The 24,703-nt window shown below is 44.0% G+C and overlaps 1 protein-coding gene and 1 long non-coding RNA gene across 2 annotated transcripts in view; one reads left to right on the top strand and one right to left on the bottom strand.

Annotated features, from left to right (window-relative positions):
• Positions 1–920: 920 nt before the first annotated feature.
• Positions 921–19,743, bottom strand: LOC137642143 (uncharacterized). The gene is made up of 3 exons (XR_011044651.1): positions 19,193–19,743; positions 10,443–10,609; positions 921–2,073 (listed from the first exon to the last, which is right to left on the bottom strand). It is a non-coding gene; the product is annotated as an uncharacterized lncRNA (long non-coding RNA).
• Positions 19,744–20,524: 781 nt separating this feature from the next.
• LOC137642597 (CCR4-NOT transcription complex subunit 6-like) overlaps positions 20,525–24,703 on the top strand; it is a 143,738-nt gene continuing 139,559 nt past the window's right edge. Inside the window, exon 1 of the mRNA XM_068375294.1 lies at positions 20,525–20,679. The gene's annotated coding sequence lies outside the window, so the exon portion shown is untranslated. The remainder of the gene's footprint in view (positions 20,680–24,703) is intronic.

Below are 24,703 nucleotides of genomic sequence, written 5' to 3'. Positions count from 1 at the left end.
GAAATTTTATGGATATTTGCGCCAGGAGTTAGAATTCTGGAGACCTAAAGGTAAATTCTCTGGGAATATCACTTTAGTCAAATATCCCTTAGGAAGCTACTTATAGGAACCTTCCATCAGGATGACATGGCTTGAGCCCAAAAAAGGCAAATATTGCGAACGACAGCATCCAAAATTGGGCCTCCGGTTACCAGCTACGCTCCAATAAACACATCTAAATTATGCTAATTTAAATGTGAGAAGGGAGCTAAAAATTATAGGCTACACAGGAAATATTAAATACTCAACTTTCCAGATGCTGGAGAATGCATGATAAATCCTAGTATTAGCAACAAAAACACTGAGAGCAAGCGGGAGATACACCGTGCGTAATTCGCTACTAACAAAGGAATTGGTAGCCATATTGGGCCCTGTAGTAGTACGGGAAGGGGATCCACTGGGAAACCTTGATGACGGCTCCCTCCCCTTCAATTTCACCACTCTTCCCCTCAGAGCAAAAACTCTATTCGGGGTGAAGATTGCCATGTGTCGTATCAAGAAATACGTCCCCTGATATTATGCGATATCCTTAAGAAAACTTTTAAGGATACTTGCGCCAGGAGTTAGAATTCTGGAGACCAATGGTCAATTCTCTGGGATTATCACTGTAGCTAAGTATCCCTTAGAAAGCTGCCTAAAGGAACCTTCCATCAGGACGACATGGTCATCTCACCCAAAAATTTATTTTTCGCTTTGCTTCAAAATCTGTTTAGCAGGTAGCAGGTAGCATGTAGCATGTAACATATAGCTTTAGCATGTAATTACATAAAAATCAATATATACCAATATGTAGGCGAAATAAATTTGTAAATACAAAATTGATTTTTATTGATGAAAATATATTTATATACAAAAATACAAATCCCTTTACTTTATAGATACCTAACAACCATCACAGTTATTTCATAGAATACACATGAAAAACAAAGATAATCCTCTCCAAAAAAACTGACCAAAAAATAGCGTATCGCAGTTATCGTGTTAAAGGATAGCCTCCCAGAAACAACCTCACCTCATATTGAAAGCAGTTAAAGGGGGATTAATTTTGATAATGTGAGATTGCCTCTTGGTGCTACCCTTTAAGGCCACCAACACCCCAATCACTCTATGCCTTTCCACCTCCTGCTCATCTTCAATGTCAGGGAACAAAAATGTGTCCTTGACATACTTGCACTTGCTTCGTAAAAAAGAAATGATATATTTTCCTCCCTCCCTTCCCAACACCTTTCCCACATAGTACACTTTAGAAGTTTCCCGCTTTCCCTCCACCTCCAGCTCAACCAAAACAATATCGCTCACTTCAACCTCCTTTTCAGTGAAGGGGTATTCACAAGAACCTAATGGCAGGTCCACTACCTCATCCGAATACTCGGAGGAGTCATCCAACTGGACTGGTATTAGGTCATCTCTCACTGTCACTACTATCTTTTTACCGCTGTTCCGACGGCATCGTTTTCCTCTTCTTTGCCTTCGGCTTCTGCGCCACACCAGTCTTCTTATCCTCTCTTGCCTGCATATCCACGATGGCCTCCGAGTTCTCGGTGAGGATGGACGCCCGGATTTTCTTTCCCCCCTTGTCATGAGAACAGGGACAAGCTTTGGGGAAGGGGTGGATATCCTCAGGAGTGATGGTGGTGGCAGAAGATCATGAAGGTCCTGGAGTGGGCTCACTCACAAAAAGTAAACAGTCCACACTAACCTTATTGAAGGCTGTGGCCCGGGCAATGGATATACCCTCTGGAGTCTTCAACTAGAGCTCGGGATGACGAGACATGAAGCCATAGTACCAGTCCCTGGTAGCCATTTTCTCTTCCTCCGAGGCTGGAGGAATCGACTTGCTGCCACAAGCTACAGCGTAGGTATAGGCCAGCCTACGAAATTCCGTCGTAAGAAGGCAATATAACATCTTCGCTATCTTGATAACATATGCGGAGATGTGGTCCTCCTGTTCTAAGCTGAAGACCCTCTGGGAGTTCTGTTGTATTGGCACAAAAGTCTTGCCATTAGAAAATTTTTTGACCTATTGAAGGCATCCTGCAAACAAAAATGACAAATTCAGAGATAATTTGTATTTTTCCTAACCATACAAACCTTAGCTATTTACATGGGGTATTACTTTCGGCGTAGCTGAAATGACGAGCCATTAGATTTTTAACGAGGGTTAACTACCCTCTCGCTAGTTAGCGAGGGGGTAGGGAAGGGGTAGCTAGCTACCCCTCCCCCCTTACACACCGGTGAACTGATTCACTTCGCTTAGAGGTAGGACTTCACGGGGGACAGGGCTGGCGGGCAAATATGTGTAAATAGCTAAGGTTTGTATGGTTAGGAAAAATACAAATTATCTCCGAATTTGTCATTTGTTCCGTAACCGAAATACAAACCACGCTATTTACATAGGGTGACTTAACCCTTAGGTAGGGTGGAAAGTCCCAGCCTTACTGGCTTTGGCTTTGCCTGGGGACTCAGAATCCAAGTGAGCATCACTCGAGAAAAGGAGTCCCTGCACCTCGCAAATTCCTTGCTCAGCAAGGAACGTGCGGCCTACATAAACTTGTGTGTGAAGGAAGGAGGTGTGACTCGTCCTAGGAAGTTGACCTGAAGTCCTTTAGATGGAAATCTAGGTTAGGACGTTCCCAATACCACCTCGTCAGGGTATGGGGGACGCGACAGTATTATATTAATACTAGGAGCACAAGGAAGCATGGTTTACCTGCAGTGGTTTGAGGTCAGCTATGCAGAGAACCCAGGATGCTGCTTTCCCCAAGAGAGGGGAGGATGAAGGAAAGAGTAAGGGCCAGACATACTTTTTCATTCATGCAGTCTAAAACCGGGTAACAATGCCCTCAACCTTCTGCTACCTGTCCATTAAGGAGCCTGAGGTTAGACCAGCTGTTGTGCAGCCACCACAGGGCCGATAGAGAATGTATCGAGGCTCCTGTGGATCACGTCCTGCAGGTAGTGGGCTGTAAAGGTCGTTTGACGCTTCCAGACCCCAGCTTGTAGCACCTGCATCACAGAGAAGTTTCTCTTGAATGCCAGGGACGTTGCGATGCCTCTGACATCGTGTGCTCTAGGGCGACGTGACGGAGGAGGGTCTGGATTCAGGGTATGATGGATGACCCTTCGAATCCAAGCAGAGATGGTATTCTTGGTGACCCTCCTCTTTGTCCATCCCGTGCTCACAAACAGGGCTTGCACGCGAGGACGGACTGCAGCTGTTCTTTTAAGATAACGCCTCAGACTCCTTACTGGGCGTAGTAGGAGATGGTCTGGGTCATCTGTTACAGAACGAAGACTCAAAACCCTGAAGGAGTCGAACCGTGGGTCCGGAATTCCAGGATTTTGAGTCTTAGCAACAAACTCAGGGACGAACCTGAACGTTACCTCCCCCATCCCCTTGAAAGGGCGACGTCGTACGAGAGACCATGAAGTTCACTGACACGCTTGGCTGAAGCCAAAGCGAGCAGGAACACCGTCTTCCAAGTCAGGTGACGATCAGAAGCCTGGCGTAATGGTTCGAATGGAGGTCTCTTAAGAGCCCTGAGAACCTGAACCACGTTCCATGGAGGAGGTCTCACTTCCGACTGAGGGCAAGTAAGTTCGTAGCTTCTTATGAGCAAGGAAAGTTCCAGCGAGGAAGAAATGTCCAATCCTTTCAGACTGAAGGCCAGGCTTAAGGCTAAGCGATAGCCTTTCACCGCCGAGACCGAAAGGCGCATTTCCTCCCGCAAATATACAAGAAACTCCGCTATTGCTGGAATAGTGGCATCGAGGGGAGAGATACCCCTCCCACGACACCAACCACAGAAGACTCTCCACTTCGCCTGGTAGACCCCTGCAGATGACTTTCGCAGGTGTCGAGGACATCCTCTCCGCAACTTGTTGCGAAAAGCCTCTCTCTGTGAGGAGACGCTGGATAGTCTCCAGGCGTGAAGCCGAAGCGAAGCTACGGCTTTGTGGAAGATGTTGCAGTGTGGTTGCCTGAGTAGCTCGTGTCGTGGGGGGAGTTCTCTCGGGAGTTCCGTCAGGAGCTGCAGAAGGTCCGGGAACCACTCTGTATGATGCCATAGCGGAGCTATCAAGGTCATCGACAGGTTGACCGATATTCTGGTCTTGTTGAGTACCCTCCTCATCAGACAGAACGGTGGGAAGGCGTAGACGTCGATGTTGTCCCTCCGTTGTTGGAAGGCATCTTGCTAGAGTGCCTTGGGGTCCGGGACTGGGGAGCAATACAGCGGCAGCTTGAAATTCAAGGCTGTCGCGAACAAGTCCACTGTTGGGGAACCCCACAAAGTCAGGACTTTGTTGGCTACTAGACGATCCAAAGACCACTCGGTACTCAATATTTGCGAAGCTCTGCTCAGACTGTCGGCGAGCACGTTCCTTTTTCCCAGAATGAAGCGAGCTGATAGTGGTATCGAGTGGACTTCGGCCCATCTCAGAATCTCTACTGCAAGATGGGATAGCTGCTCTGAAAAGGTACCTCCCTGCTTGTTGATATAAGCCACTACTGTGGTGTTGTCGCTCATCACCACCACAGAGTGACCCGCCAGGTACTGTTGGAACTGTTGAAGGGCCAGATATATGGCCTTCATTTCTAGCAGATTGATGTGGAGGTACTTTTCTGATTCTGACCAGAGGCCTGAGATCCTGTGGTTCAGAACGTGGGCCCCCCACCCTTCTTTTGACGCGTCCGAGAACAGCATCAAATCTGGGGGGAGGACGAGAAGATCCACTCCCTTTCGAAGGTTTTCGTCGGTCAACCACCACAGCAGGTCCATCCGTTCCGCAGGCCCCATGGGGACCAGAATGTCCAGGGAATCGTAGCCTTGATTCCACCGGGACTTGAGCCGCCATTGCAGGGATCTCATCCTGAGGCGACCGTTTGGAACTAGACGGGCCAGGGAGGACAGGTGACCTAGAAGACGTAACCAAGATTGGGCTGGAAGCTCTTCCCGTCTGAGGAAAGGCTCTGCGGCCCTCCTCAGCCTTGCTATCCTGTCGTCTGATGGAAAGGCTTTGTGGAGATTGGTATCCAATATCATGCCTAGATATATCAGTCGTTGAGATGGAAGCAGAGAAGACTTCTCGAGATTTACCATGATCCCCAGATCTTGGCAAAGTCCCAGAAGCTTATCTCGGTGTCGAAGAAGGGTCGACTCCGAGTCTGCTAGGATCAGCCAGTCGTCCAGATAGCGAAGGAGACGGATGCCGATCCTGTGTGCCCACGAAGATATCAGGGTGAACACTCTGGTGAACACCTGTGGTGCTGTGGAGAGACCGAAACACAGCACCTTGAACTGGTACATCTTGTTGTCTAGGCTGAATCTCATGTACTTCCTGGAAGACGGATGGATTGGGATCTGGAAGTACGCGTCCGTTAGATCCAGTGTGCACTTGAAGTCTTGTGGTCTCACTGCAAGTCTGACCGTCTCTGCTGTCTCCATGCTGAACGGAGTTTGTTTGACAAACTTGTTCAGGGCTGAGAGGTCGATGACGGGTCTCCAGCCTCCAGACGCCTTCTTTACAAGAAAGAGTCGACTGAAGAAGCCTGGGGAGCCGTCAACGACCTCTTGGAGAGCATCCTTCTTGAGCATGGTCTCGACTTCTGCCCGAAGGACTAGCCCCTTTGCCGATCTCATGGCATAGGAGCTCAACGACACTGGATTCGCTGTCAGGGGAGGAAGAGATGTCATGAACGGGACGCGATATCCTTGGCTGATCACATAGATCGTCCAGGAATCAGCCCCGAGTTGCTGCCACCTGAACGCGCAACTCCGCAGGCATCCCCCCACTGGTGGACACGCAGGGGGATTGCCAATACTAGCGTTTGCGGCCTTGGCCGCTCCCTCTAGGATTCTTGCCTCCCCTGGAGGACTTCCCACCCTTCCTGTCCTTGACGGGAAAGGGCTGCTGTTTGGACACCTTTACCTTTGCTGCCGGAGCCGGTTTCGATGTCCTAGACTGACGAGGCTGTTGTTGTTGAGGTGCTGAAGGCTTGTAGGGTCTGGATGTAAGGGCCCTTTGGAGGAGAGAATCGTCATTCGATTTCCTCCACCTCTCAGCTGTCCATTCCACATCCTTGGGCTCAAACAGGCTCTTTCCAAAGATGGAAGAGTGTCTGAGCTTGCCGACATCCACGGCTGGGACCTTCACATGGAAGCTCTCGGTCACCGCATCACGACGCTTCAAGATCGAGTTTGCCCACAAGTTCGAAACTTGGTGAGCTAGAAACTCGATGGTGCGCATGCCCGAGAGGAGAAAAGTCTCCATGGCCTTCCTGGTGCTCTCCTTGGACAAGTCCTCTGATCACAACAGGATGCCCAGAGACCCCAGCCAGACATCCAGCCACGAAGTGCCCTGCATGGCACACTTTGCGACTTTCTCCTGGCTCAAGATCTCTGTACTCGAGAATGTCACCTGCCGGGCGGAGAGTTTCTCAAGAGAAATTCCCCTGGAGAGCTCTTCCACAGAATGGTGGAGAGGCAGAGCTAAACAAGACTCCCCCATGATCTCGAAGTATCTCCTCTATTGTACGCGAGGAGGTGGGAGGAGTTTGTTGCCGGCAGAGGAACGGTTGGAGGAGGCGAGTTCGGAGAGCTGGCTCTCAACCTTGTCTCTGGCGCTCTTAACCCCCTGGGACCAGGGCAGAGCCACACTGGCCTTCGGAGGTTTTTGAGTGCCGTAGACTTGGTCCAGAACCGTATCCTTGCCTTCGCGAGGGGCGGTCTCCGGGTCCTCGAACCTGTTGAGTTGCTTCATCAGACTCAGGACCTGCCAGAAGGCATGCTCCGACTCATGCAGCTCTCCTCCTTGTGGACTGGCAGCAAAGTCTCCTGTCCCCAGCTGCTCTACTTGGGGGGACACGTGGACGTTCTCCTGGGGTCTTGCTGGCTCTGGTCGAATCCGGGATGAAGACTTAGGCACGGTCTTCGAGTCCTTGGGCTCCCTCCTAGGAGGAATACAGGACTCCAGTAAAGAAGTCTGAGGGCTCCTCTCTGCTCCCACACGAGACGATTCTCCTACTCGAGGTGGGGTTCCTCCCATTGGTGCCGTGGGAGAATGTCTCACCTCGCTGGACTCTCCTGAGGACGGAAAGGCTTCGTCCACAGGGGAAGGAGAAACCGTCTGGTGGGGGGAAGGGGCCTTCCTGACGGATTTCTTGGGAGAGAGTTTAACCCTAGGAGAAGTCACCATAAAGTCCACTCCTCTCCTTCTCTTCAGCGGGGACGAGGCTGCCGTTGGTTTCAGGCCTAGATCAGCGAGGGCCAGCTTAACAGCCTGGACGACCACTTTGATCAGAGACCCGAACCAAGGCTGACGGCTGACAGACTCGGTGTCAGCGACTCCCGCTGGAGGGAAGGGGATCGGGCGATCCTTAGGAGTGGACACCACAGCGCCTGCCTGAAAAGAAGAAGAGTGTTACCTAGACCTCTCTGAAGATTCTTCCTCCTCCTGCAAGTGCGCTGCTATGCGCTTAGGGGGTGGAGATCGTGACGACGATGATCTGGAAGTACGCGCCGCTCCAGAGGACTCGCAAGGTTGCCCGTGCTGCGAAACCCGGCGGGAATCGCGGTTGGGGTAGCGCTGGCGCTCGCGCGATGGTAAAATCGCGGGTTCACACGCGGGCGAACGTTGGCGCACATGCGTGCGGGTTCGTGTGGGCGCATGGGCGAGGGGGCGCGTGTGCGCGCGGGTTCGTGTGGGTGCATGGGCGAGGGGGCGCGTGTGTGCGCGGGCGAGAGAGCGCGTGGGCGCGCAGGCGAGTGAGCACGTGGGCGCGCAGGCGAGTGAGCACGTGGGCGCGCAGGCGAGTGAGCACGTGGGCGCGCAGGTGAGGGTGCGAGGTTGTAAGGGAGAGCGCTGGCGGCTGGGAGAACGACGGCGTGTAGGGGAGCGTTGGCGCGTTGGCGCGTAGGCCGAGAAGGCGATCGACTGCACACAGACGAGTTAGCACGTGGGCGCGTAGAAGACCTTCGGCGATCTGACGTGTGGGCGCGTGGGCGCGTTGGAGAGCGCTTGCGCGCAATCGAAGGATCGAGCGGGCGCGTGGGAGATTGCTGGTGCGTTGGAGATCGCTGGCGCGTAGTGGCGTGGTCGGGAGCTATCAGCTGGGACGCAGGACCAGAAGGTGAAGTGGCGCGTAAAGGTAAACGCTCGCGGGCTTGCACTGGAGACTTCTCGTGGGCGTGCGGGTGCGCAGAGACTCGATCAGGTCTAGAAGAGCGCACAGAAGAGTGCGCGCGATGGCGCACAGGCAAAGGCTGGCGCGTGGGCAGGATCTGCGGGCGCGTAGGAGATCGACGGCGAGGGTGCAAAGGAACAGCCTCCTTGCCTGCACCCAGATCCGGAGATCGTGGGCGCGCGGGTGAACGTTGGCGCGCATCAGGACCAGGGACGCATAGATGTGCGCTGGCGAGCAGGCGATCGTGGGCGCTCAGGAGTACGTGGGCGCGCAAGATGCGCAGATGTGCGCTGGCGAGCAGGAGAGAGCTGGCGCACAGGAGATCCCTGACGAGCAGGAGAGCGCTGACGCGTAGGTGAGCGCTGGGGCGCAGGCGAGCAGGCGAACACTGGCGAGCAGGAGATCTACGGCGAGAAGATGTGGCTGCAGGAGATCGCTGGCGCGTAGAGTCCGAAGGGTCCACAGCAGGAGAGCGCTTACGCGCTGGGAGAACGTGGGCGCGCAGGTAACACCTGGCGCTTAAGGGACTTACCCTCAATGGGAGATAAGCCCTTATGCCCCGAAGGGAACGGTGCTCATTGGAAAACGGGGTGCGTAGGCGCCCACTGCGCATCTGCGTCTGCGAACGGAGAAGGAAGGCTAGCAGGTCTGGCAGGCGTGGGAGATCGCGAACGATCAGCTGAGAGGTCTAGCGATGCGGCTGCAACGGTCTGCTCACGTCGAGGAGGCTCCTCTTCGGGGGACGTCGAAGGCGAAGAACCGAAAAGGCGCCTCCTAACTCCCTTATAGGGGGAAGGAAGGCCTCTACGACGAAGAGGAGGGCGAGCCTTACGGCGAAGACGACCTCGAGGGGCAGCAACACCATCGTCGGTCCTCCGAAGAGGAGTCTCCGTCAGTGAACTCCCACGAGGGGGAGAATCAACCGCAGGAGAGACCGTTGGACCCAGCTCCTCCCTCGAAGGATGTTCGGATGGGGGAACTGAGCCTTCAGCAACATCCGCAACAACAGCAGGGGTTTGGCCCGACCCATCGGAAGCCTCTGCCACAACAACGTCGACAATAGACAGAGGATCAACCTCTGCTATTACCGGCGACTGTTTGACAGCTGCACCCAACTGGATCAGGTCAAACAGGGCTTCCCTGGAGGGCGAGCCCTTAAGCCCCAAGGAAGCCCAAAGCTGCAAAAGATCATTGTAGAAACAGAGTCATCAACATCAAAATCCTCCCCCAGAGGAGGAGGAGGAGGAGCTGCCTCGCTATGGGAGGCAACTCCCTCTCCCGAACCCCGAGGTTGGTCAACAACAGAAAGGCCTACGCTACCACTCGACAGCCCCTCGCGAGAGACCGATCGAGTAGGAGCTTCGGAGGAGGTTCGGGCAATGGATGAGGAGTCTTTGGAACCTTCCTTCTTCAAGGCAGCCCTTGAAGGAGAAAGGTCACGCTTAGACTTCTTCATACGTCGCCGGGAAAACCTCTCCCACTGGGAGGTAGACCACTCCCTACACTCACTACAAGTTTTATCCCTATCACACCGTTGACCTCGGCAGTATGGACATAAGGAGTGAGGGTCGGTCTCGACCGCCGACATGAACGTTCCACAAGGGCGGTCGGGAAGTCCAGGGCACTTCCGCATGATGGAGAGAGGCCAACTTCCAAGCACACAAGCTGTAAGAAAAAGCAAACAAATTAAGGCTGTCAAAAATGCGAGGGCGAGACAAACAGGTCTGATCATCACCCGAGCCAAAAGTGAAGTGAATCAGTTCACCCGTGTGTGAGGGGGGAGGGGTAGCTAGCCCCTCGCTAACTAGCAAGAGGGTAGTTAACCCTCGTTAAAAATCTAATGGCTCGTCATTTCAGCTACGCCGAAAGTAATACCCCATGTAAATAGCGTGGTTTGTATTTCGGTTACGGAACAGCAAAGAATTAGGCTACAGTCACAACCAATTAAGCCTTAACCTAAAACAAAAACATTAGCCTTAAGTCATGTAGAAAATGGCTTAGAGATAGGCTTTTGCTGTAAGCTTTTTACTCTTTTATTTTAAGATAATACCACATACGGCTTCCTTACCTAAGAAACCTTAGCTTTCACCCAAATTAAAGTTGTTGAATCAATTTGTATCAAGTTTGATTACCATGCACCTAATTAGCAGAAAATATGCTAGGGTATGCTATGTTAGCATACAATAAAACAATAAATAATTACTTCCCATTAATTTACCTGCAAGGTCATCACTCTAACATTAAACTGCTTGCATGCAGCCCTTATGCTGCAACCAGTCTCTACCCGGTGCTTAAAAGCCTCTTCTAGGGCTTTCCTGTCAACTGTGAGCTTCCCCTGGGAGACAAATTTGCGAGGCATGGCAGTGGATGAGGGTTGAGAGTAGTCTGGAAAAGAAGAATTTGTAATTAGGTATTGTAAAATTAAAGACATTAAAACAATAAACAAATTAAACAATTGGGAGCGAGCCGTACATTTAAAAGTTCGGGGGCGACCAGTACCGTAGGTGTACGCGTCGACCCCGTACCGGTCGCCCCCACCAGAGTCAATACAGATAGGGTCTGTTCACGACGCGGGATTTAAACATAGCTCCGCCCCTTATGTGACGTCATGGGCGTCTAGTGTAGCCAGACTGCCACCCGAAGTCCCAAACCCATACGCTTTCATTGTCATGAGCTACACCTTTCAAGTATGCATATTATTTGTAGAAGATGCCTTCTTCTTGCGCCGTTTTTGGTTGCAATACTGTCTGAAGTAACTCATAAAGGCTAAGATATTTCAGGTTTCCTCAAGACAAATCAACACAGAAAAGCTGGGTAATTCGCTGCAGACGCCAGGACGAGAGGATTTTGTAGATGATGTAAAGTCACAGATACGTGAAGTTCCTCCTAAAAGATTTAAGAGTAGCCTACAGCTGTGCCATCAATTCATTGTTGCTATTGTTCGTGACCTAGGACCTTCCAATATGAGAATATGGAAGCATTTTTTATACACCCAATCAACTTGAATAGAATTTCATTTAAAAAACACAACAGCAAAGAGAGAAATATTTATTTTTGCAGATGCACCTCATATGCTTAAGTTATTAAGAAACCTTTGCTAAAATTAGTAAAAAAAAAAAAAAGAAAGAAAAACAGATAAAGAGACCAGCACAAAGCGGATAAGAAATTAAAAATAAACATCTTTTGAAAGATTTTTTTTTGTCATGAAATATTTGTTCAAGTAAAGACGTTTTGTCAAAAAAATATTTGTTCAAGTAGAGACTTGCCCAAGCTGTGTTTTATTTGTTAGATGCTTTATTTTCACTTAAAATATACCAGCATATGTAATATAGTTTAAGATTCCAAACAAATGCAAATAACTTACAGCATTATCCTGGAAACTATCCTAGTCATTTAATGTATGTATTATTCATATTTTTTATGAAATTTGTATAGTATGTCTCATATGTAAAGTTGTGTGCGCATATATATATATATATATATATATATATATATATATATATATATATATATATATATATATATATATATATATATATATATATATATATATATATACAATATATATATATATATATATACACACTATATATATATATATATATATATATACATATATATATATATATATATATATATATATATATATATATATATATATATATATATATACAGTAGACCCCCTTCACATGACATTAATCCGTTCCGGAGTTGGTATCGTATGGTGAAAATGTTGTATGGCGGGCAATAGAATAGCTAATGCATGCAAAACCCCAAGTAAAATATCAAAATTTGATATACATATTAAAAATTAGTAACAAAATAGTATAGTAAGCACTGTACTACAGTATACTTATATATAATATACATGACTGTACAGTATATAATTAAATAACATTATAAATAAAAATTATATACCGTACTGTAAAGAAAAAATGAAATTTTATTTACCTTTGGAGTGACGTGACTTGAGCTGGTAGTGGGTGGAGGCAGAGGGTGGAGGAGACGGCAGATATAAAAAACGTATCAATGCTAATTATGTTATGTACACTTAATAATAAATTTATTCTTACTATTAAACACTTAAAATTAAAAATGCTTTTTTTTTTTATTAATTTTGTCTTTTGAAATTTTTTTAGGATTTTTTTAAAGATTTTTTTTAGAACTTAAAAAATTACTCTTTTTTAGCTTTTTTAATAGAATCACTTATATCATCTTTGCTTTCTGGCACTTCTCTTTTGGAGAAATATCTATCCAAAGAAGCCTGTTTCTGACAACTCCTCAAAATATTTCTAAAATGACTCATACACTTGTCATTAACATTCTCCAGAAGACGACCTGTATGAAGTTTTCTGGGTGTTTTTTTCAATGAATCTCATAAGGTTTTCATACCAACTAATGGCTTCCCTTATTTCTGCCGATGTCGTTTCTTCAGTCTCCCCCTGTCCTCGCCACCACTAGAGCTGTGCTCTTCTTGAATGATGGTCAACTGCATTGCCTCCAACTCCTTCAAATCTTTAGTCATAAGCTCCTCCCTGTGCTCCTCGATAAGGTTATCAACGTCAGCCTCATCGACAACAAGCCCCATGGACCTCCCGATTGAAATTATTTCCTCAACATCACCCTCAGGTGCAGGATCATCAACGGCCTCGTCTTTGGTTGAGGGTTCGAAACCTTCAAAGTCGCGTTCTGCCACAACAGCTGGCCACAGTTTCTTCCATGAGGAGTTCAAGGTGCTCCGTGAAACCTCATTCCAAGCTTTGTCGATCATCTTCAGGCATTGAACGATGTCAAAATGCCCCTTCCAAAATTCACAGAGGGTGAGTTGAGTGCTTTCGGTCACTTCGAAGCATCTTTTGAACAGATGCTTTGTGTAAAGCTTCTTAAAGTTGGCAATCACTTGCTGGTCCATAGGCTGGAGGAGAGGGGTGGTGTTCGGCAGCAGATAGAGAACCTTGATGAAGGAGAAGTCAGGATGAATGATGTCCTCGAAGCCAGGAGGGTGAGCAGGGGCATTGTCCAGTACCAGGAGATATTTGAGAGGAAGATTGTTCTCTTCTAAAAAGTTCTTGACAGAAAGACTGAGGCAGATGTTTATCCACTCAATAAATATGGTCCTCGTGACCCAGGCCTTGCCATTAGACCTCCAAAATACCGAGAGCCTATCCTTCATGATATTTTGTGCCTTGAAGGCACGAGGATTCTCTGAGTGGTATACCAGTAGGGGCTTAATTTTTAAGTCCCACTGGCATTTGCACAAAATGTGAGGGTAAGTCTGTCCTTCATCGGTTTAGGCCAGGATGTTTCTTTTCTTCAGCTGTGATATATGTACGGCGGGGCATTTTCTTCCAGAAAAGGCCAGTTTCATCACAGTTAAACACTTTCTGAGGAATGTAGCCTTCTCTGGAAATTACTTTCTCAAACTTCTTGAGGAATTCTTCTGCTGCTTTCTTGTCAGAACTGGGCGCCTCTCCATGCCTGACGACTGAGTGAATACTAGTCCTCTTCCTAAAACGATCAAACCACCCATGAGAAACCTTGAACTCTTGGGGAGCTTGCTGCGATGTTCCTTTGTCTTCGCCGTTTCTTTGGGCTTCTACGAGATCAGCGAAGATGGCGCTCGCCTTGTGTGAAATTACCGATTGCATGAGTGTATCACCAGCAATTTCCTTCTCTTTAATCCATAGTTGGAGTCTCTCCATCTCATCATTGATTGAGGTCCTTCCACTGCTAAGGACAGTCATGCCTTTAGAAGACTTACTTGCTTTAAAGGCTTCCTTGTTTTTGATGATTGTACCAATCGTTGTCTGGTTACGGCCATATGTACTAGCGAGGGTAACGTGCATGCCTTCTTCGTATTTCTTTATTATTTCCAGCTTCGTTTCTAAAGTAATCATCTTCTTACTTTTCCCTTCAACATCACTTGCAATCTTGGGACCCATGGCTAACGAATTAAAGTTGGAATTAAGCACTAAAATGCACAAAAAATACGATATCGCAAACACTCACACGAGATCAAATCTTTACGAAACGCACACGAGATTCTGAAGTGAGCGCGCGATTAACAGAGAGAGAGAGAGAGAGAGAGAGAGAGAGAGAGAGAGAGAGAGAGAGAGGCAGCATCTCTCTCAGGCATTGTGGGAGGGATTTCGGCCAATAGCGTATCGGCATCTTAGTGATGCCGTGACGCTGACCAATAGCAGACCAGCTTCTTAGTGACGTATGCAGTGGCCTATGAGCGTGGTGGTAGGTGAGTGACTCGCACAGTTGTACGCGTAAAAACCGCCAAGTTTGAATTCTGGAATTCGATGCCGTAAGGTGAGGAAAATGTCGTAACGAGGGGACGGAAAAACATCGTATTCCACACCGTAATCTGAAAAAAAACGTAAGCTGAGGATGCCATACCCCGGGGGTCTACTGTATATATATATATATATATATATATATATATATATATATATATATATATATATATATATATATATATATATGTATATATATATAAAATACATATATATATATATATATATATATATATATATATATATATAAAATACATATATATATATATATATATATATATATATATATATATATATATATATATATATATATATATATATATATATATATATATATATATATATATATATATCATATATATATATATATATATATGTAATATATATATATATATATATATATATATATATATATATATATATATATATATATATATATATATATAATGTTGATGGGAAATTTTCTTGAAACGTGTTCTCTCTACCATATTCTTCATCGTTTATTCCTTTATTTCCATAAAATCTATATGATATGATTCGTATACTTAAATATCTTTTTTTTTTGTAGTCAAGTGCAAATACAGTAGTATTCTTTTTACACTCTATCCACATTTTCTATGTATTGCATAAAAAGTGGTATTCATACAAAGATATGGTAGATATAATTAACGTTATCTTTCTAGCTTTTATCATCAATGAAAAGAATTGTGCTTAAAAATTACATAAAAACAGCGAAAGAATTAAAAGCTTTTTTAATAATTATCTTTAATATTGAAAATATGATTACCTGAGAGGAAATAAAATAATAAAATTTTCCTGTTTTAAAAATGGACTTGCAGAGAATACAACAAACTAGTATACAGGTAAGCAAATGAATAGTAAAAACGAAAAAATATGGTAACTATCTGTATTGAATTTGCTATATCTTGAAAATGCATCAATGTTTTGGTGAATAAATGACACTCTGGGTATTAAGACAAACATCATGCATGTAAAATCTTTTTAAAAAATGGATCTAACACGCCATGCAATGGATTAAATGTAATGGAGAAAATCGGCCTAGCACCTCCCATGACGTCACGGCATTAGCTCCGTCCCCACCGCCTGAGTTGAACAGACCCTATCTGTATTGACTCTGGCCCTCACAACAAACTTTTCTTAAAGCACTTCTCACGGCAACACTTTCGTCGGCTTCATCACTTTTATCACTCGAAATCACGTTAATATGGCCTTTATCACTAATCAATGTATAACTAAAACAATCACAATATATTCACGCACTTGGGACCCTATATTGGTAACACATAATACTACATAGAAACCAACAAAAATTTTCGCCTGGCAGGAATAACAGCGGAGCAGCGTTGGTAACAAATATGGCGGGCTGTTTGGTGGAGCTTCTACATCCTCAGTTTGCGACGTCATCATACCACCATTAGTCTTTTGTCGATCGCGACTGTACGGGTCGCCCCCCATGTACGACTTGCCCCACATTACCCATGTGTAAAAAGAACTGATTGGGGTAAAAGATGTTCCGGGTAGCCCAATTGTGGTTAGATACTGAAGTAATTTTAATTTCTTTTGCCTAATTGATAGGCTACCTTTTAGAACGTGTCCTTGGCCTATATATAAATTCAGATTAACATGATCCTTATTAAGACGTTGCAATGGCCGAGAACATTTGAACATACAAAAATATGTTTTACCTGCTCGCATTTAATCACAGCATTTTGGAATGAAACTACACTTTTACATTGCATTTTCTCTTCATTAATTCATGTCGACCTCTAAAACTTGCCGCACACTGAGCCCGAACGGAACCGCCCGATCAGAACCGAAACGTCCGGTAGAAATCGAAAGCATGCATTCTTACCTGGCTGCGCACATTGGGCCAGAACAGAACGGAACTGACGCGCCAGAACATAACGGAACCGACACGGTATTCTTTGAAAGATATTTTTTCTGAAGCGTCGGTGGCGTCTGACAGGCTACGCATGCGCAGAACGACTGCAGCGGTGGTTTTTTGAGAGGGTAGTGACGGTTGCTGAGGAATTCGGAGGTTAGTGTGATAGCAACCATTGAAGCAGGCAGTGCTGGGTTTATGTTGTCCCATTTTGAATGTGGGAATAACGTTTTATATTCCCCTTCTGCCTCCCTTGATTGGCATATATTATGTATCCACATTGATTTTCTTGCTGCTTTCCCTTCTTCCTCCTCCTCTTCAGCCTTTACTGCTAGACATAGCACTAGCACTTCTTCATTGCTGCTGAGCGGTGAGTCACTCATAATTTGTCGATTATAATGCAGAACACACGACCTTCTACTACCACATGTAAACAGTTAATGCAGAACACACGACCTTCTACTACCACATGTAAACAGTTAATGCAGAACACATGACCTTCCGTTCTGTGGCTTCTGGCTCAGTGTGCGAGCTGGACGTCGTTTCTGGTCTGTTCTGAGACTTCAGTGGTTTCGGCGGCGGTTCCGTTCAGGCTCAGTGTGCGGCAAGTGTATGGCTCCAGCTAGATATCCTTTACATGTTTATGTATAATCATGCATACCGCTCATTGTAAAGTAACCTGCATAACGAATATCATGTTCCAAATGCAATCAATCTTACTTTCATATGTAGCCAATAAGATTTGATGGAGATTGTCGTGATTTATTTATTAGCATGTTCTATGTTTTCTTGATAAAACTGTAATTGAATTGAAAAGTTTGGTTGGCTATTGCCTTTTCAAAGTTGAGCAGTATCCTCAATCATTAACCACACTGAATATCAGCATCGAAATTCAAGGCATCTCATTCAGAAATTCCATTTTACATTCTAACTTGTTGTATTTCCAACTGACACAATTAAAATATTTAGCATAATCAGTTTGCGTCTGTTCTTGATTTCCACATCCAATGTTTTATATTTTGAATTAGCCTAATTATAATTTTTCTCATATAGTTTATAAATTTCACAAAATTTAAAGTACGTTATTTCATTCCATAGTTTTAGCCAAGTTTCCACATCTATCATAGTTGCTGAACTCACAATCATTCTTAAATAGACAGTAAAAGCAGGCTAGTGCGTGGCATATTTTACGCATGTCATACTTGTCCTATCCATAAAATTATTATGACGAATGATTTTCCTAATCTCTAGCAATTTTAGACTGATGTAGGCAGTCCTAGCTCCTGCAGCAATTTTAGACTGATGTAGGCAGTCCTAGCTCCTGCAGCAATTTTAGACTGATGTAGGCAGTCCTAGCTCCTGCAGCCGCTTTCTGAAATAACATGGTTGTTTTCTTCCTTAAATGGTAAATTGATTGCATGTAACAAATTTTGTTAACTACTGAATTGCCATATCATAATAACTAACAATACAAATAATATATTTCTATTTTTCCTTTTATCATGCTTAAACGAAGGTTCTATCATTTTTTGAAAATAGGGCTCCCCAGGTTTCATTTTTTTAAAAATAAGGGTGTTTGCATCCGTTCATATCGTCTCTCTGTCCCTTCCTCTGCCTAACACTGCAGATGCTTCATCTTCTCCACTCGTTCCATCAGGAAATCAACAAAACACTGCCATTAGATGTAGGCCTCGTACCAACCACTGAAATAACTTCAAGGGCAACAGTAACGTTATTTTTATTTCACTAATATAACTTGGAGCTTAGGAAAATTTTATTTCAAACGGGTTCCTTTATTTTAGCTTTATACGCAACAATATTTTATGAACAACTACGGCCAGTAATCCATCCCCGCCCATGTGAGATTTTCAATTTTAGAGTCAACTTCCCAGTGCACCATCCATCCGTTGAGATACTACCGCTAGTGTTATTGGAACCTTTGACTGGCAAGACCGTACTAAATTGTATCCCTCTCTCTGGTTACAACTCAATTTTTCTTTTGCCTACACACACCGAATAGTCTGACCTATTCTATATACATTCTCCTTTGTCCTCATACACCTAACAACACTGAAATTACCAAACAATTCTTCTCTCACAAAGAGTTAACTGCTGCACTGTAATAGTTCAGTGGCTCCATTCCTCTTAGTGGGGGTAGGAGAGACTCCTGTAGCTATGGTAAGCAGCTCTTTTAGGAGAAGGGCACTCCAAAATCAAACCATTATTCTCTAGTCTTGGGTAGTGTCACAGCCTCTGTACCATGGTCTTCCACTGTCTTGGGGGTAGAGTTAACTTGCATGAGGGTACACTTTTGCATTCTATTCGATCTTATTTCTCTTAATTCTGTTCCTTTTGTTATTTTGAGGTTTTTATAGTTTTTATATGAAAGATTTATTTTAATGTTATTCTTAAACATCTCTTGTAGTTTATTTACAATTTACTTCCCTCACTGGGCTATTTTCCCTGTTGAAGCCCTGGGCTTATAGCATCCTGCTTTTCCTAATAGGGTTGTAGCTTAGCAAATAATAATAATAATAATAATAATAATAATAATAATAATATAAAGCATTAAGTTTTAGGCCAACGACCAAAGGAAAGTTCCCAATTGTCACCCGGCGGCTCTCTGTAATTAATATAAAACTTTAATGTTTATTTTTATGTTGTTAACTTATTTCTCTATATTCGTCAATTTTCGATCTATATTGTTCGCCAATCTTTTTGCCGTCCTTCGTCAAATTCTTTAATGTGGACAGTTATATATACCTTCTTTTTGAGTTTGGACAGGATGCCTACTTCTTAGGTTTGGGCAGGATACATTCTTCTTAAGTTTGGACAGGATACCTTCTTCTTAAGTTTGGACAGGACTGTATACTTTGTTGGTTTCTTTTCTAAACCCACGATGGTTCGTACTTCATAATATAGATCTGGCACACTGCTTTGAGGCAGGCCTACGTGTCTTGACAAAGTATTTTACGCATTTTTTTTTTCTTTTTACAAATTACACCAGATAAACAACCAAATTAAGCCAGTGCAGCGTCGAGAAAACTCACATCTAACATACAGTAAGCCCATATATGGGATCTCAAACTATACGGAGCTCAAGCAACGCATCATTAACCCATAATAATATCACAAGTAGCAGCGTCATGACTTATGTCACAAAGCACATTATGCTTCTATCATGTCTTTCCTCTGATTTTTTTTTCTTTTATAATTGGTGAATTGGTTTTCATGGCTATAGATACCCAATTCAATCGATTAATTTTGTAACTGAAAATTACCACGGATGACGTTATATGACACACCAAAATACTTAAAACTGTACAGGACACGGTTTTTTCCAGTGGGATACAACACAGGAAAACAGTAAATTAAGTAGAAGGCCTGCTACTGAGTATAGCTAATTCTATCCGCCAGGTTCCCATAAAAAAACCAAACGCTGCTTATAAACGTGCACTGAAGTAGCCTACTAGTATCTTACATGCCGAAGTAACAAATTTCTATGTGTTAACAAAGACTATATATTATGGTAGTCACATTCTAGAAACCTGCTACAACATTCAAGACCACGCTCTTTGATCCATCGGAAACCCAACGTGCCCAGTTGAAGCACCTGAAATGCGTTTTAGTTCTTTTCATCAATATTATTCAACGTTTTCTCATTTTTATTTGAAACCAGAAACCATTTTTGATACAGTAATTGATTTTATATTATTTACAATTTGAAGATTTGATAATCTTGCCTTTAGGTAAGGAATTTATTTTAGCCTTGGAGGACTACGTCACAAATCATTAAAATAGGTTTGCATTTATTGCCTTTATCATGTTGGACTATTTGATATGTTGTTCCTGAATCCAATATCGTTTCCCACCTATTTAACATTCTAGAGGGTTAAATAATCCACGTTCCCACCAATCGTGAATTCTGTATTCACTAATACATCTTATTATGATTTAATTCGAATACAAATACGAGTCAACGAATAGCGTTTGTACATAAGTGTGTTAGGATATAATATAGACTGTCCTGAAAGATTCCTTTACATGAAATCAAGATGAAGAATCACACGAGGGCGAGAAATTGTGCGCTTATATAGCCAGACTCGGCGTGTTTTGGGGACGAACCTTTGCAACGCTGTTCTGCCATGTTTGTTTTGTATCCGAGTGTGAGAGAAGAGACGGGAAAAGTTAGAAAGTAGTCCGAATAGCTCTTGAATCATTGGTGGAAAGTGATTTTTAATTAAATGCAGGTAAATACGAACTTCCACGTTACTGCCAGTGTGTTCAAAATGGGCCTAGGCACAATAGAGCGGCAGTAAATGAAGCTTTAATAGGTGGCACAGATGGTTCCAGGAAGAAATGTATCTATGAAGGTTAAATGGGGGAAATCAGCTGATTTCTGTCCAAATACATGTTGCTTACTTCTAAGGTTCAACAGTGATTATTAAGCGTCTGAGGTGTAATTCTTATTCAGTGTACAACCTAGATTGTTTGGGAAATTTTGTTCCTAATAGGTTTGTATATCAAAATGCTGTTCAGTACATAGGCTATACGAGGTAGAAGGATCATCTCCAACGCTATTACGGTATAGCCTCTATTTTGTATTCCTTTTTTTTATCTAGCATTGTCTTCATATGTATAAAAGTAAAAGTCTCAACACATAAGTAGTAATATGACGTCTAACGTACAAAATGTAGTCTTAACCTGGAGTTGGGGTCATTGCACTTGTCAAGGGAATCAAAATCCTAAAAGGATTAAACGTGTTGTGGAAAGACCAGAGTTTTCCAAGACATTATTTTGGTGTGACACTTTATACCCAAAGCTACAAAAATCCATAGTAAAAATTCATGTATATTATTGAAATATAAGAATTACTGACATCTTAAATTTCAGTGTAATGAACATTAACTAAAAGTGCAAAAAGTATCTTTCTTTACTTAATCTGGTATGTCTACCATGTGACCTAAAATCTGAGAAAGGTGATTGATCAAACATTCATGCACAAAAATTGTTATTTAATCTATACATAAGCCTCAATTTTTTCTTTATTAATCACATTTCAACTAGCTAGCAAAGGCTAACCTGTAGTTATGCACCATAAACATTACATTTTTCTTTCAAGTTTTAAGTCCTGATTTCATTAATTGGAGCCTTTTGTATATCAGCGTCCAGTTCCTCCCTTGTGGATTAAAAATGGACATCAACTAACCTCAACTTTTCCCCCTAACCTAACCTACAAGCCATGCTCTTACCTACTTATTTAAGGGGGCTGGTCCCCCTGCCGCTGTCTAAGCTAGCCGTAATCATACGTGCAGGTGGCCGCTATCATACATACACCCCCATTAATTATTATAACTTTTAGAAGAATTGCAATGATAATCATATCTTTTAGCCGGAGTTTTGTAGATGGGTAATTTTGAGGTTGATTTTTATAGCCTATATAATGTAGCAATTCGGTATTTTTGTAGTGAATTACAGGGCAATGTAACCTAGGAAAAAAACTACTGTTTCTTATAGAAAAAATTACGCTCTCTTCAAAAATGACACTTGTTTCCGTCGCAAATGAATAGTTTCAGAAATATATATACATCTATATCCTACGATAATGGGGGACCCCCAGTGGGAACTCGGGGTTTTGGGTGGGGAAAACATACTGGGGAAACGATATATAATTGTTTTCCTATAGTAAATAATATGAATTAATTGAATTTGATGTTCATTTCAATCGGAAACAAACAGATCAACCAATTCGGATAACTTTGAGTTGCACGGTGTCACTTCTCTTATGAACGAACGATAACATTAGCAACGTTACCAATAATACACAGTGTTACCAACGTTGACGTATGGTACACAGAGTTACCAACGGCACGCTGACATTACTAAAGATAGTAATGATAGATATTTCCATATGTATTTTAAATAATTTCTCCATATAAGTTTTACTCAATATATAAAAAGTACAAAAAGGGCACAGAACCTAACAAACCCACCTAACCTAGCCTAGTAGTATGACAGGTCACAAAATAACATTTGATCTACATCGGACGTTGGCAGCACTGGTTACTGTATTTTTTCATGACACAATCTTTGTAACGCCGCCTCCAAAGTTTATCCAGATATACTGTTTTGTATTTTCCTCCGGTTATAATTTCAAGAAGGTATTGTATAGAGAAGAAAAGGCTTGTTTTACGTTTATATATCGATTCCCCAGTATGTTTTCCCCACCCAAAACCCCGAGTTCCCACTGGGGGTCCCCCATTATTGGAGAATATAGATGTATATATGTTTCTGAAACTATTCATTTGCGACGGGAACGAGTGTCATTTTCGAAGAGAGCGTAATTTTTTCTATTAGGAAAAGTAGTTGTTTTCCTAGGTTACATTTCCCTGTAATACACTACAATGAAACCAACAATTATTTTGTAGTCCCTTTCATTCTCTTGTTTGGTAACTGGTCTAACTACGGAAGTGAAGTACCTTGTTTGGTTATGGTTTCTGCTCACCTTATTTGGCAGTTGTAACTCGACCATTGTCATTTTGTTGGTAACACCTGCTTGTCTTAGCCTTGTAAATTGTCATTTGTTCCGTAACTGGATTGCAAACCACGCTATTTAATAGGTGTTATACTTTTGGCGGAGCTGAAATGACGAGCCATGAAAATTTAGCAAGGGTTAACTACCCACACCGCTAGTTAGCAGGGGTAGGGGGGGGGGTAGCTTGCTACCACTCCCATTCACGCACCTGTGATTTAGCCACTTTACTTTTGGCTTGGATGGAGAGCGGTTGTTTCCCCTCTCCCTCCTCGCCTATTCTGGACTGCCATTGATTTTTGTCTTTTAACTTACTTTTTCTTATACTTGTATATATATATAGGAAAACATTCTTAATGTTGATGTATATATATGTATATAGAAATGTGATAAGTTTCCTTTTCAGTGTTTGTGCTGTGTGTATGATACATATACGACAACGACACTTGCGTACATTAGCAAGGCCAGCACAGTTCCACTTCGTGGGGAATGACCTCTCCCTCTCTGGTTCATCGGTCTTCCTGTCGGCATATAACCGTTAACTCAGCCGCCGTAGGGGAATTGTCATCGCCTGGACCCTCTTCATTCTACTATTGTCTTCGCCTTTTCCCTTTTCGTACGGGAAACATGGATTTCTGAGCAAAGGGGATGTGGCCTCTCAGAGATTGACTATGGTCTTTCTCTTCTCGAGGTCGTTCACCTTTACAACAACAGTGTACTATAGGGGAAGCTCCTTTCCCGTGCACGGGTTAGGTTGCTCTTCCGATTGTTTGTCTCAGTTATTTTTAGCGAAAATATAATTGTATTTTAACTTTTCAGCTTTTCTCCGTGGGGAACACTTCCCTTCGGAGGATCAGTGGTTCTCACTATTAGTGAATATTCTTGGCTGATTTAAATAATTGTAATTCTGTTTTTATTACAGTAACTTCGCTCCCCCCTTCTCCCGTGGATGTCGACTGGGGAAGGAAGGGCGCAATACTTATTTTTATGTTGTTCCCTCGAGGTTCCTCTTTGGAGCTCCTCTCTAGGGAATTTCTGTTAAATACTGTAATTAATTGTTCCGTAACCGAAATACAAACCACGCTATTTACAAAGGGTTTACTTTTAGCGCAGCTGAAATGACGAGCCAATAGTTTTAACGAGGGTTAATTACCCCCGCGCTAGTTAGCGGGGGGTGGGGAAGGGTAGCTTGCTACCCCTCCCCCCTCCACACACCGGTGACTTGCTTCACTTCACTTTTGGCTCGGCGGTGATCAGACGTGTCTGCTCATCGCCTTCGTGACAGCCTTTAATTTTCTGCTTTTTCTTTTCAGCGTGTGTGTTAGTTGGAAGTTGACCTTCAGTTATTTTTTTACAATGCGTACATGCCCTGGAGTTGCCGGCCGTCCTTGTGGGACTTTCATGTCGGACGTTAATACGGATCCACACACCCTCTGCCCTCAATGTCGGGGCCGACGGTGTGACCAGGAGAACGTGCCGTGAGTGCAGGGAGTGGTCTGCCTCCCAGTGGGAGAGGTTTGGCCGTCGGCGTAAGAAGAAGTCCGAGAGAGACCGTTCTCCTCCGGGGTTAGCCTTGAAGGAGGAAGGTTCTCGGGACTCTTCTTCCGCCGCCCAAACCTCCTCCGAAGCTCCCCCTCGTCCGCCTCCTAAGGAGAGTCGGCCGAGTGGGAGCGCAGGCCCTTGTTCTGTTTCCCGACCTTCGGTGGGGGGAGAGGGCGTCGCCTCCCATAGCGAGGCGGTTC

Source organism: Palaemon carinicauda, chromosome 6, assembly GCF_036898095.1.
Source record: "Palaemon carinicauda isolate YSFRI2023 chromosome 6, ASM3689809v2, whole genome shotgun sequence".
In the NCBI taxonomy this organism is placed as follows: Eukaryota; Metazoa; Arthropoda; class Malacostraca; order Decapoda; family Palaemonidae; genus Palaemon; species Palaemon carinicauda.
This window is presented reverse-complemented; position numbering and strand designations above follow the sequence as displayed.